This window comes from Rattus norvegicus, chromosome 7 (genome assembly GCF_036323735.1).
Source record: "Rattus norvegicus strain BN/NHsdMcwi chromosome 7, GRCr8, whole genome shotgun sequence".
Classification (NCBI taxonomy): Eukaryota; Metazoa; Chordata; class Mammalia; order Rodentia; family Muridae; genus Rattus; species Rattus norvegicus.
In genome coordinates, this window is record NC_086025.1 from 111,605,747 (window position 1) to 111,617,247 (window position 11,501).

Below are 11,501 nucleotides of genomic sequence, written 5' to 3' on the forward strand. Positions count from 1 at the left end.
TGATCAGCCCAAGGACATTATAAAAATAAAATGATCTAAACCCGGCCCTCTGGGTGCCTCCGCCCTCCTGTGCCCCTGCCACGAGGCAAGGGAGCAGCTCACAGCCCAGTTTGAGGAAGGGCTGCCATCCTCCTGGGAGGGGACAAGAAGGAGGCAGCAGCTAAAACAGGTGCAGGGAGCTAATGGATGTGACAAGCTAAGGGACGGGGAAAGGACAACAGAGGGAGGAGAGAAATTAATAAAGGCTCCCAGGGGGCAGGTCACACCAGGGAGTGAAAGAAAGTGCTAGAAAGAAGAGTTGTAGCCTCGTGGAGAATGGAGAAAGAAAAGTCTTGGGAAGAACATGTTGGAAATGGGGACAGTGACATCAGAGGACACAGAGAGCCCACGAAGAGACAGACCGTGACATCAGAGGACACAGCCCATGAGAGCGGATGGAGGGATCCACAGCTAATATGATTAGGGGTTTTGGGCGAAGGGGAGAGGGTCCTGGAGAAGAGTTTGGGGGGTGGGCAGTATGGCTGTTAGAACAGAAAGTTGAGGCCTGTCTTTAACATGGCTCTCAAATCAAGCGGAAGCCAAGCTCTGACACTTGAGGCTGTCCTCTGACCTTCACGTGTGAGCTTCTGCATGTGTGCACACACACAAACACAAAAATTAGGAGGGAGGTCACGTAAGGATGGAAGAGTATGCCATGGCCCTGGTATCACGTTTACCTGACTTTGGAACCTCAGGACAGCAAGGGAAGGAACTTCTTTTCTGAAGCCTCCAGGTTGGGGAGTGTCTCATGGCCACCCTCACACACCACCAGCAGTCCCTTGTGTGAAATGTGCTCAGCGTTCCCCCAGGCCTGTCTTTACCTTGTCATCTAAGTCAGGTGCAGGCGTAGTCGCACCACTTCGGGGGAGTTCCCAAGTAGACAAGACAAGCCCTATTGTGTAACAGAAAAGGGGCTCCAATATGTGCTTAGATGGCCTCTGTCTGTCTGGAAGGGTCTAGAAGGCACAGCCGTGAGTCTTGATGGGATCTTACCAAAAGGCTTCACTGTCACACCCTTGGGTAAATCATCCTCCTGGTGGCGATCCTAGCTTTGAGCTGTACAGTTTGAGAACTGTCGTCAAGTGGAGTCTGGGAGTGGGAAACATCCGAACCCAACTCATTTGATCTATTTATAGTCACTCTTTATTCATTGGCTTCTTTTACTGACAGAGGCAGAATTTGAACTCAGGACCACTACCTCAAAGCTTGTGCTCTGGCTGAGACCCTGTTGACCCAGCATTGTGGAGCAAGTAGGAGTTTTGTTCAGTACCGCGAGAAGGATGGGGTTTAAGCAGGAGAAACCGTGAGGAGCATGCCAGGCATGGGATTGACCCTGGCCAGAGGCTCAGAAACGGAGGGGAGAGCATTAGCCGACGATCTGTTCCCACCCTTCCTTCCGCCTGGTTCTATTACTCAACGTTTAGGTCCTATCTTCCATTTCCTGGTGACCTATGCAATGTAAACATGACCCTCTACTTTCCTGCCAGCTGGAGCACACAATTCTATCTTCCCTCAGAATGCCTTCCCCATCTTGATCACCAACACAGTGATGCTTTTGTTGCGGTTCAACATGAATGCCACCTTCACTGTGAAGCCTTCTGTATCAGTTACAACCCCTATTTGGGAGGGTCTGAGCATAGGATTTTCTCACTCTGAGCACAACGGAGGGGAAGCTGGCTACTGTGAGGCTGGTGTCACCCAAAGAAGCTCTGTGGTCCTCAAGTTCCTCCCACCCAAGGATCTGCCAGTCTCTAGGAGGAAGGCTTGCAACCTGTGATGGGCTTCTTTTGTAAATAAAGTTTTATGGAGACACAGTCGTGCTGTTCAGTAACATTTTGTCAAAGACTGCTTTAGCACAGCACAGCCAAATTGACAATTGGCTGTGACAGAGCCTGGATGCCTCAGAAAGCTTAAAGAAAACATTCGTTGACCTTTGCTTCCATGGTCAGGGAAAAGAAAGTGTGGAAGGCTTGGGGGAGGGGCATATGGGCTGGACAGGATGTGCAGTTCCTCACTTTCTCTCATAGCCCACTGGCTGTAGCTGATCATGGGACACTAGCAAACTGCAAGAATGTTGGGAAATGTAGTCTTTCTCTGGTGGATGAAGGGGTAGATAAGCCTAATGCACAGCCTAGTGTCTCTCTACACCCTTTCCAAGATAGTTTCTCTCTGCTCTGTGCAAGGGTTCCATTCCACCCAACTGCAAGGTGCAGGCTGGAGTGCTAGGGGGGATCTGGGTGGAGGGTTCATGCTTCCTCAGGCCTCTTACCACACATGGTCAGAGCTGGGTTACAAAGTATACATATCCCTTGCCCCTTAGCAACGCATTCTGGTTGTCCTACTGATGAACGGCCCTGTTGCCTGCAGTGGAGGCTTGCACTTACTGGTTCCCCTCTTCCTCATTTTGTACCTCTACACTGCTGCTGAGATCACCTCCCAGAACAAATTCTGCCCCTGACCATCCATTTGGGGGGATGTTTCTAGAAGAATCCAAATTGAGACACTGTTGTGTTTATATTAACTAGGCAGGGAAACTGAGACATGAAGAAATTAACACAAGATATTGAAGAAAATGACAACAAATAGTCTTTGAAACTAAAACAGTTCGTGCGTGCGTGCGTGAGAGCGCATAGATAAGCGAGAATAAGGTCAGGGTTGGAGCCTGGGCTACCAAGACAGGGTACCTGAGACTTTGAAAGGCTTCAAGTGGATCAGTTGTCATCTGAATTGTAGGGACAGGGTCACTATGGCCAGTTAAGAAGCCTTTGTTAGTCATTTAAGGGGACCTCAAGGCAGGGGCCACTTAATTCAAGGTTCTCTGCACTGCCCCACCCCCAGAGACTTCCCCTCTAAGGAGGACACACACCTGATCCTCTTAACATCCACTTCACACCCTGTTCCCACTAAGGCCTCCCTCCCTCTCCCCCAGCCTAGCCGTCTCTGTTGGGGAGGGTCTGTGTCAGAAGCTGGCAGGCCTGTGTCCTGGCCAGGGTCAGCAGCAGTGGGTAGTCATCTGGGCCTCGGACTGCCACGCAGTCCCTAGAGGCAGCATGTGGCTGGCCGGGTGCTGCTGTTTCTGCCCCAGTGCCCTGTGCAGCCCACACCACCTGAGAAGATGGTCTTGCAAGTGAATGGGGTCAGGAGGGTCTGCTGACTCCACTTTCTCCTCCTCTGTCTCCAACTGGGCTCCACTGCCCTTGCCTGCTGTCCTGGATGAATTCAACCGGCTAGACTGTAAGGCCTGGCCAGCGTGGTGTGGCCCAGCCCCGGAGGCCAGTGTCAGGGATACCAATTCTGGAGCTCTGCACAGAAGGAGCAGACTCCAGGTCAGGAGGATGGTCAAGTGGTTGGCCACTCTGAAGTGACTGCTGATCTTTTTTTAAAAAGATTATATATATATATATATATATATATATATGTATATATATACACACACACACATATGTGTGTATATTTATACACACACACACACACACACACACACACACACACACACATATATATATATATATTTGCTGTCTTCAGACACACCAGAAGAGGGCATCAGATCTCATTACAGATGGTTGTGAGCCACCATGTGGTTACTGGGATTTGAACTCAGGACCTTTGGAAAAGCAGTCAGTGCTCTTAATCACTGAGCCATCTCTCCAGCCCCCATGACTGCTGATCTTAAAGGCAAGAGTCCCACTGGATGTCTGGGTGGAAGCCACAGGAAAATGGAGGTATTTGCTGCAAGATGTGGGCGGGGCTACGGGGCACACCCCTCAGTTGCAGCTAGAGAACTCCACTCTACTCCGACCCTAACTCCTCAGTGGCTCCCACTGAACGTCTACAAAAGCCCCGCACTGGAAAGAGGCCTCTCCAGCCTCTTCCATTTCCCTCCTCAGCAGAGACGCTGGCTGTTCCTGAGACCGAGATTCTTCTCTACCTCAGGACCTTTGAATGCATTATTCCCTGTCTGAACCCCACAAAACCTTCTACACCTTTCCATGGAAAGACCCTAGCTAGCTGCTTCTTCCGCAATGGGCATGCCTCAAAGGAGCCCAGACGAGATCTGGGGTCTCCTAAAGATCTATCACTTTCTTTCTAGGAATATATAAAACCAAGTGGTTTTATATATTCATGCAATGCTTATTGTCTCTCTGTAACACTAGAATCTATGTGCCACAGAGTAGGACTAGGGGCCATGTTTGTCTTGTGTCCCTGGAAGCCTATTTAGGCAGACCCCAGTGCTGGGCCCTTCATAAGCTGTTTATCTAACTCTGCTAGCCTGCCTATGTGCATGAAGAATCAAAGGCCTTTGAATTCTACATACTCAGAGGAAGTTTGGCCAACTTTGTCAATACTGGCAGGGGCTGGCTGAATGCAAGACTCCAAGCCCCAGCCTGGTCGCTCTCTTGTCTTCTGGAACTGTGGGGGGTGCCCTTCCCCTTAGATCATTTGCAGGCTCCTGGGGCTCCTTGCTCTGAGTAAAGGGTGAGGGCTCAGAGCTAGCCCTTTGTGTTATCTAGGAAGAGACTAAGAGCACCACCCGAATTGCTGGCTGGGCCACCAGAGCTGACATTCTGTAGGGACCTCTGTATGGTGAGGCAGGTGGCCTTGGGCTCTCCGGGGTAGGAAGTAACACCAGGCCCCTTTGGTGAAGTGGCTGAGCAGAGGCCACTAGCAGACAGGGGTAGACAGCAGAATCTGAATGTGGGCCAGGACTCCGTATACCTTTGGAGCAGGAACATGGTCATGAACATCAGGAAGGACCCAACCTCTTCTGGGGGTGGAGGGTTCTCTGAAAGTTAGAGGTACCCAGCAGTTCTGTGGGCCTCAGTTCTAACTGGGAGAGTCCTCTTAGCCTCCTGGAGGGGCAGGGTGTAGTTTTAATGATACACATTCAGAGAAGGCTGGGAAGAGAAGGCTGTGCCTTTGGGCTACTTCCCCCTCACACCCACCTCATCTACTGAGCCAAGCAGTCTTTCGAGTTGCTGTCAGAAAAAGTCTGAGGGCAAGGGGTCTGAGTCAGAGGAAACCCAGGGGGAGGCCCTGTTACCTGCCAGGCCCGGGTTTCGATTCTGTGAAGTTGAGTGCAAGGGGCATATACAAGGAGACAGGCAGGCATGTCGTGTGTCTCCACCCTGATCCCCTCTCTCTAACTTCAAAAGGTTGCTATTTAAAACAGAGACCTGGGCTGTGAATTTCCAGTCTACCTTTGCATAACTGGATCTTCGTTCATGAAGCTTAGCCTCTGTTACCCCTCCCCCCTTGTCAAACAGCAGGGCCTCCCTATGTAGCCCAAGCTGGCCTAGAACCCATCGTCAGCTTGCTATGTGCTGGGATCATAGGCATGATACACCGCTCGAGGCTTAGAATCTTCCTTTGGTACCAGCAAGAAGCTCCTGTGTCCTGGGCTCTGCTGGCTTCCACACAAGCCTATGAGTGTGTGTTGCAGCATCAGGGGTGCAGCTCAAGTGTAGAACGCTTGCCTCATGGAGTGTGTGCGAGCCAAAGGGCTCCATCTGCTGCCGTTTTGAGTGTGTGTGGATAGCGGTGGTGCCTGTGTGCAGCTGTACAAAGGCTAGAGGTGATCTCGGCTGTGCTTCCTGAGGATGATGTCTTATGGAGATAGCTTCCCCCTGATCCAGAGCTTGATGACTTGGCTAGGCTGGCTGCTCAGGAAGACCCAGGGATCTGCCTGTCTCAGCCTCTTATGCGCTAGGATTACAAGAGCGTGTCACCATGCTTGTCTCCCCTCCCCCTCTCTCTTTCTTCTGTTCCCAATTCTGGAGCTTGAACTCAGGTCTTCATGACTGCATGGCAAGCACGTCACCAGCCAAGACATCTCCCCAGGCCCCACCCCTGCTCTTAAATACTTCCTTATAAATGATATGACCCCTAGGCACTCTCAACTTGATGCCACGTGCTCAGCGGACGCCTCTGTGGGCATGGCTCCGTCCACTGCAGCAGTGCTTGGCTTTCACCTTACACAGGTTTTGTCTGGGTGTTCAGAATCAACACAGAACAACAGTCACAGCTGGAAGGATGTGACCGTGGCTAGCAGGGTATCTTGGCACATACTTCTCTCCCACAGAAGACTGCCAGCCCAGCCCAGTCTGCAGCAACAGAAGTGACCAACTCTCCATTTTTCTGAGGGCAGAGCGGGGCCTGAAACTTACCTTCCCTCACACTTGAAACGGAGTTTAATTTTGAAAGCTATAGAAAGGAGGAAGGGGGAGGGGAGAGGGAAGGGGAAAGGGGAAAGAAGGAAAAAGAGGAAGACTGGGAGGAGGGCTTAGCAGCAATGGCAGGCAGGCAGGCAGGCAGGTGGGCAGAGAGGCACTGAGAATGGAGAAGGGCAGGTACATCCCTTGTACCCATCTTTCCCCTGCCCTTAGCTGTGTCTCAGACCAGAGTAAGCTGGCCTGGGCTTTGGGGCCATTTGTGGTTACTCCTATAGCTGTCAGGTCCATCTTCTTGGCCGTGGGGCACTGCGAGGGAGCTGGGCAGCAACCAGTGCCAGGCTGTGGCAGTTGGGGCTTCTGCTATGGCACCTGGGGCAGGCTGCTCTCAGTTCCTCTGGAGAAGCAGCTGTAGATGGACTGAGAGTCTCCACTCAGGCTCTGTTCTCAGTCCCCACTGAATCTCTGCTTTAGGGTTTATTCTGCCATAGTTGCCAGTGGGCTGTGCCCAGGGTTTCTCCCTGCACCCTGCTGCTTAGGCAAGCTGGCTTGTATCTGGGGACTCCCCTGCGCCATTCAGCCCACACCCCTCTTCCTTCTCTCCCTCTCCCCGCATGCTCCTTCCTTCTCCTTAATTTCTTGTCATTAACAAGTGCGGGCTGTCCAGGGTGCCGCTCCCTGATGCTGGGAGTGTGAATCAGTGTGGTCCCCTGGAGGACAACTTGTCCCGTGCTATTAAAGCTTAAAAAGTACACAGGCTTTGACCTGGAAAGTTCCCTTCTAGGAATCTGTCCTGCAGACATCCCTGGACAAGGGTCTGCTATGTGCAGAGGGACATTGCTTGGGTGATTTGTAAAAATCTACCGACATCACAGTCTTGTGACATCAGTGGAAGATTGCTGTTAAAGGTCAAGGGCCAAATGAACCGGAAGGGAACCTTGAGCCTCCCAGGGAATGCGGACTTTGGACAAATACTCTCATTAGTGATGCTAATGACCATGGTGTGATGTCAGGGCTGGTGTTCCACTGAGGCCTTAGAACAACGACCCAAGAGGAGCAGGGTAGGCCAGAGCTGCGGGCGAGGACTGGGGGCATCTGCTCAGCCGAGCATGCATGAACTCTGTGTCTCCTGGCTGTGTATGTAAACATTTTTTTGTGATTGTAAAAGAATGAGGGGCAGGGATATATCTCAGGGGTAGAGAGCCTTCTAGCAAGTATCAGGCCCTGGATTCAAACCTTTGTATTGGAGAAAATCAATCAATCGATCACACAAGCAAGCAAACAAAATCTCTCTGCCTGTCTACCTCTGTCTCTCTGTCTCTATCTCTCTCTCACTCTGTGTGTGTGTGTGTGTGTGTGTGTGTGTGTGTGTGTGTGTGTGTGTGGTATAGGCCAGAGGTTGATTTCAGGTGTCTTTTTCAGTGGCAGGTTCTCTACCTTATATTTAGGGGCAGGGTCCCTAGCTCATTGGTTGACCAGTGATTCCAGGTTGGTCAATGGGCTTCAGGGACCCATACTGCCCCAGTGTTGGGTGCACAGTCGCTCCTGGCTTTTTACATGGGGTTTGAATCAGGTCCTTATGTTTGCAAGCACTCTGCTAACGGAGCCATCTCTCCAGCCTCTATTTTTGATCTGAGATCAGGTCTACAAGATACTCTACAGATAGGATGGCTATGGTGGCACAGGCCTGTAGCGCTGGCATTGGAAAGGATGAGGCAAGGGGACCTTGAATTCAAGGCCAGCCTGGGCTACACAGAGAAGAAAGCAAATGAAAAGAGCCAAGTTCCCAATAGCACACACAGCAGTGACACAAATATTGGGTTTTGAAATCTGTGTATATTTTGCATACAGAAGGGTGACGATTCAGGCCACACACCCCTGGCCAGTGTGGGTGTCTGTCCCTGAGTGGTCTAAATACCTTCCATTTGCTCATCTTCAGCTTGGCTCTGTCTCTCTGCTTATCTCTGACAGGGTCTCACTAGGCCTAGTCTTCACTATGTAGCTCATGTTGGCTTCAGACTTACAGCAATCCTCCTGTGTCAGCCTCCTGAATGCTGGAATTACACTTGTATAGCACCAGCCTGGCTTGTTTTCCTCTTTGTTTTCCTGGAGGCACATGTACATTCATACTGACAATCAAGTAGTAATTATCATTGAAAAGGTGAGCATTTCCTATAAGAGTGAACCTTCTAGATGGAGGCTATATATCCGAATCCACTCAAAAACACTGGTAAAGACGGTGACACTCTCACCTGACAGATGGGGAACCTAAGGATCAGAGAGGGTAAGTGCTTTGTCTAAACAGACACGGGATGCTAACTTACCCTCTGGAGGAAAAGGGAATGCTTTTGTGTGTTTGTCTGTTTTGAAACCAGTCCCCAGCAACTTTTACAAGGAGGACAGACCTCCACAGCCCAGAGCTCTCCTGATCTCCTGCCCTCAGTTCCACTCCAATCCCCCCCATTCCTGCTCAGCTCACCGCCCCCCACCAGCTCCCGCCCGCAGCCACTTAAGTAATGGCTTTGTGGAGAACCAGCCTTGCTCTCCAATCACAGGCGAGAGGAGAAAACTGCCGCTCAATATTTCCTCCTAATGAGTGTCCACACTCTGTCGCCTTTCAGGATGGAAGTAAGCCTTCTGCCACAGTCACCCTCATATTTATCAGCTCTGTTTACCTGCAGGGTGGCAGAGGGAAGGAGCGGCGTCATACATAAATATCATGAAATCCACCGAGGGCAGAAGGCAGAGCGCTTAATCCCACCTCCGTCGCTAACGACTTACAATCTGAAGAAGTCACTCTCCTCTGTTTTCTCTGTCTCTAAAGTAAATAGAGGGTAACACGCTTTAAAGAAAAATCCATCAGTGTTCCATAGAAAAGGATGTATGCAGACAGGGGGAGCAGCTCCATGTTGGATTGACCCGCACCCCCTCCATCCTGATAACGCAGGGACTGAACATTGTCCAACCCCACCTGTCCTCTCCTCCCAGGCCTGAGAGTATTGATACTTCCCACCTCACCTCTGAGCACTTCTGTCTGTTCTCCCAGGTTGCTTGGCTCAGGTGAGTCATTTCTGTCCAGACCTTCCCTCTGGAACAGACCAACTTTTCTGTTTTGGATTAAAAAGAACTCTGGGCTCTTGTCGTTCCTAGGGACAGTTCAACCTATGTTGGTATCCACAGTGGGGCCAGCAAGAGCTCACCTCCTTGTAGAAGGCCATGTAACACAGGGACCTCACCCACATCACAAAGCCCCCAGGCTGCTCCCTAACTCTGAGTCAAACTGAGACCCCCCAAGTCTGTGGAGCTACGGAGTGGGACAGTGGGGGATGGGCATCATGGGTTTTTACACAGGGAAACAGTTTTATTCTATTTCCAACACTGGATCCAAGACATGACCCCACTTGTGTGGCCTCCCCAGCTGTCTCTGTGGGAGGAAAAGAAGTAGCCAAAGGCTTGGGATTTAGCACAGTTGGTTGAGTGCTCTCCTAACGTGCAATCTTGATCCCTGGAACCTAAAAAGTTGGACGTGTTAGCACACACTGGCAATCCAAGCACGCTGGAGGTTGAAGCAGAGGGATCAGACGTTCAAGAGTCATCCTTGGCTACATAACCAGTTTGAGGCCAGCTTGGGCTACATGAGACCTTGTCTTAAGAATAACAAAAGGGGTAGCCAAGGGCATTTTTGCTGGCCAGCTTCATAGAGTCTCAGACCATGTGCCACAGAGGAGGACTGTGGTCAGAGCCCCCTCCCCAGTCCCTGGGCTGCTGTGTTCCTGGGGTCATCTTGAGAGACTCTGGCTGGATACTCCATGTATCCCTCAGAGGTTAGAAGCCCACTGTTGGCTCATTATTCTCTACAGACTGTTGGCAAGTGTAGGGCAAAAGCTGCATGTATGAGCACAGCTCCTGCTCATGGGGCTGAATCTCTGTCCTGGCTGCTGCGGAGGGAAGGCTCCATCTTTGAGGGCTGCAAGGGAGCTATGTCTCAAGGATAGCAGTGGCTCTGTACACCTTCAAACCCAACTTCAATGGCATCTTCATGGGGGGGGAGTCTTCTATGACCTCCCCAGTTCATATGACAACACTCATATTGGCTCTGCATGGCCTCTGTTCTCCCTTGCTCTCTTGGTCCCTGACAGCAGGCACTATTAACTCCGTCCTCTCCCATCCCAACCTCCATCATCCAACCCCTCTCCCATCCCATTGGAACACAAGCTCTGAGCATAGGCCTCGCTCACTGGAATGGGTAGGTATGCAGTAGGTGCTCACACACTTGCTCCCTGGAAAGGGTTGGTATGCAGTAGGTGCTCACACCTTGCTCCCTGGAATGGGTTGGTATGCAGTAGTTGTTCATACACATCCAGGTCACAAGACTTGAGGCTGGGGAAACAGACTACTCAGCAAAATGCTTACTGTATAAGGACCTGAGTTCAAATTCGCAAACCCATGTGAAGTTCAGGCACAGACCGGCACGTCTGTAACCACATCGCTGCTGAGTGGAGGGAGGGAGAGACAAGCCAGAGGGACAGCTATCCAGAGCTTGCTGGTCATGCAGTCTGGCTTAATCTCAGAGCTCCGGGTTCAATGAGAGGCCCCCATCTCAAAGGAAGGTGGGAAAGGACAGAGGAAGAGGCCTGATGTTGACCTCTGCCCCCACCATCCACCCTACACCCACCTTTACACCGTGAATGGCTGCTCACAGGCAATAACTCTTCAGAGGGAATAAACCATTTGCCGGGCTCCTGCAGTGGTGTGTGGCCTGACGAAGGTGGAGGAGATACAATGTTTCTTCCTGTCGTCTGTTACTTTGTTATCACACACACATTCCTCCCACCCAGGCCCCTCCTTCAGCATCTCCTAGACTAGCCTTTATTGGCTTAAGAGTTCTTTCCCAGTGGAAAGCTCGCCTTTGGACCTTCCATCCTTGCTCCCCATGACTGTGCCCCAAGATGGCCACCTGAAGACAGGCCTCAGTTCCAATATTCCTTCTTCTCAGGGTCCCATCTAACCCAGCCCCATTACCCCCATTTGCAGCTGTCTCTGCTCCATCTTGTCAGGATGTCTGTACTGTCTGAAAGGATCTTATTTACTGTAGAACCGGCTTGCCAGGGAATCTAGCCCCATGGGCTCAAACCCCAAGTCCTGTGCCTTCTCTATCCAATGGAGATCAGCTGTTCTCCATTCCGGCTGCTTTCACCAAGGCTCCTCAGTGTGGTCAGGCGTGCTCACTCGTGCCTTTGATCAGCCAATTTGAAGCTTGTGAGTCTGTTCAAATCTCTTCCTAGGAAGGGGAGG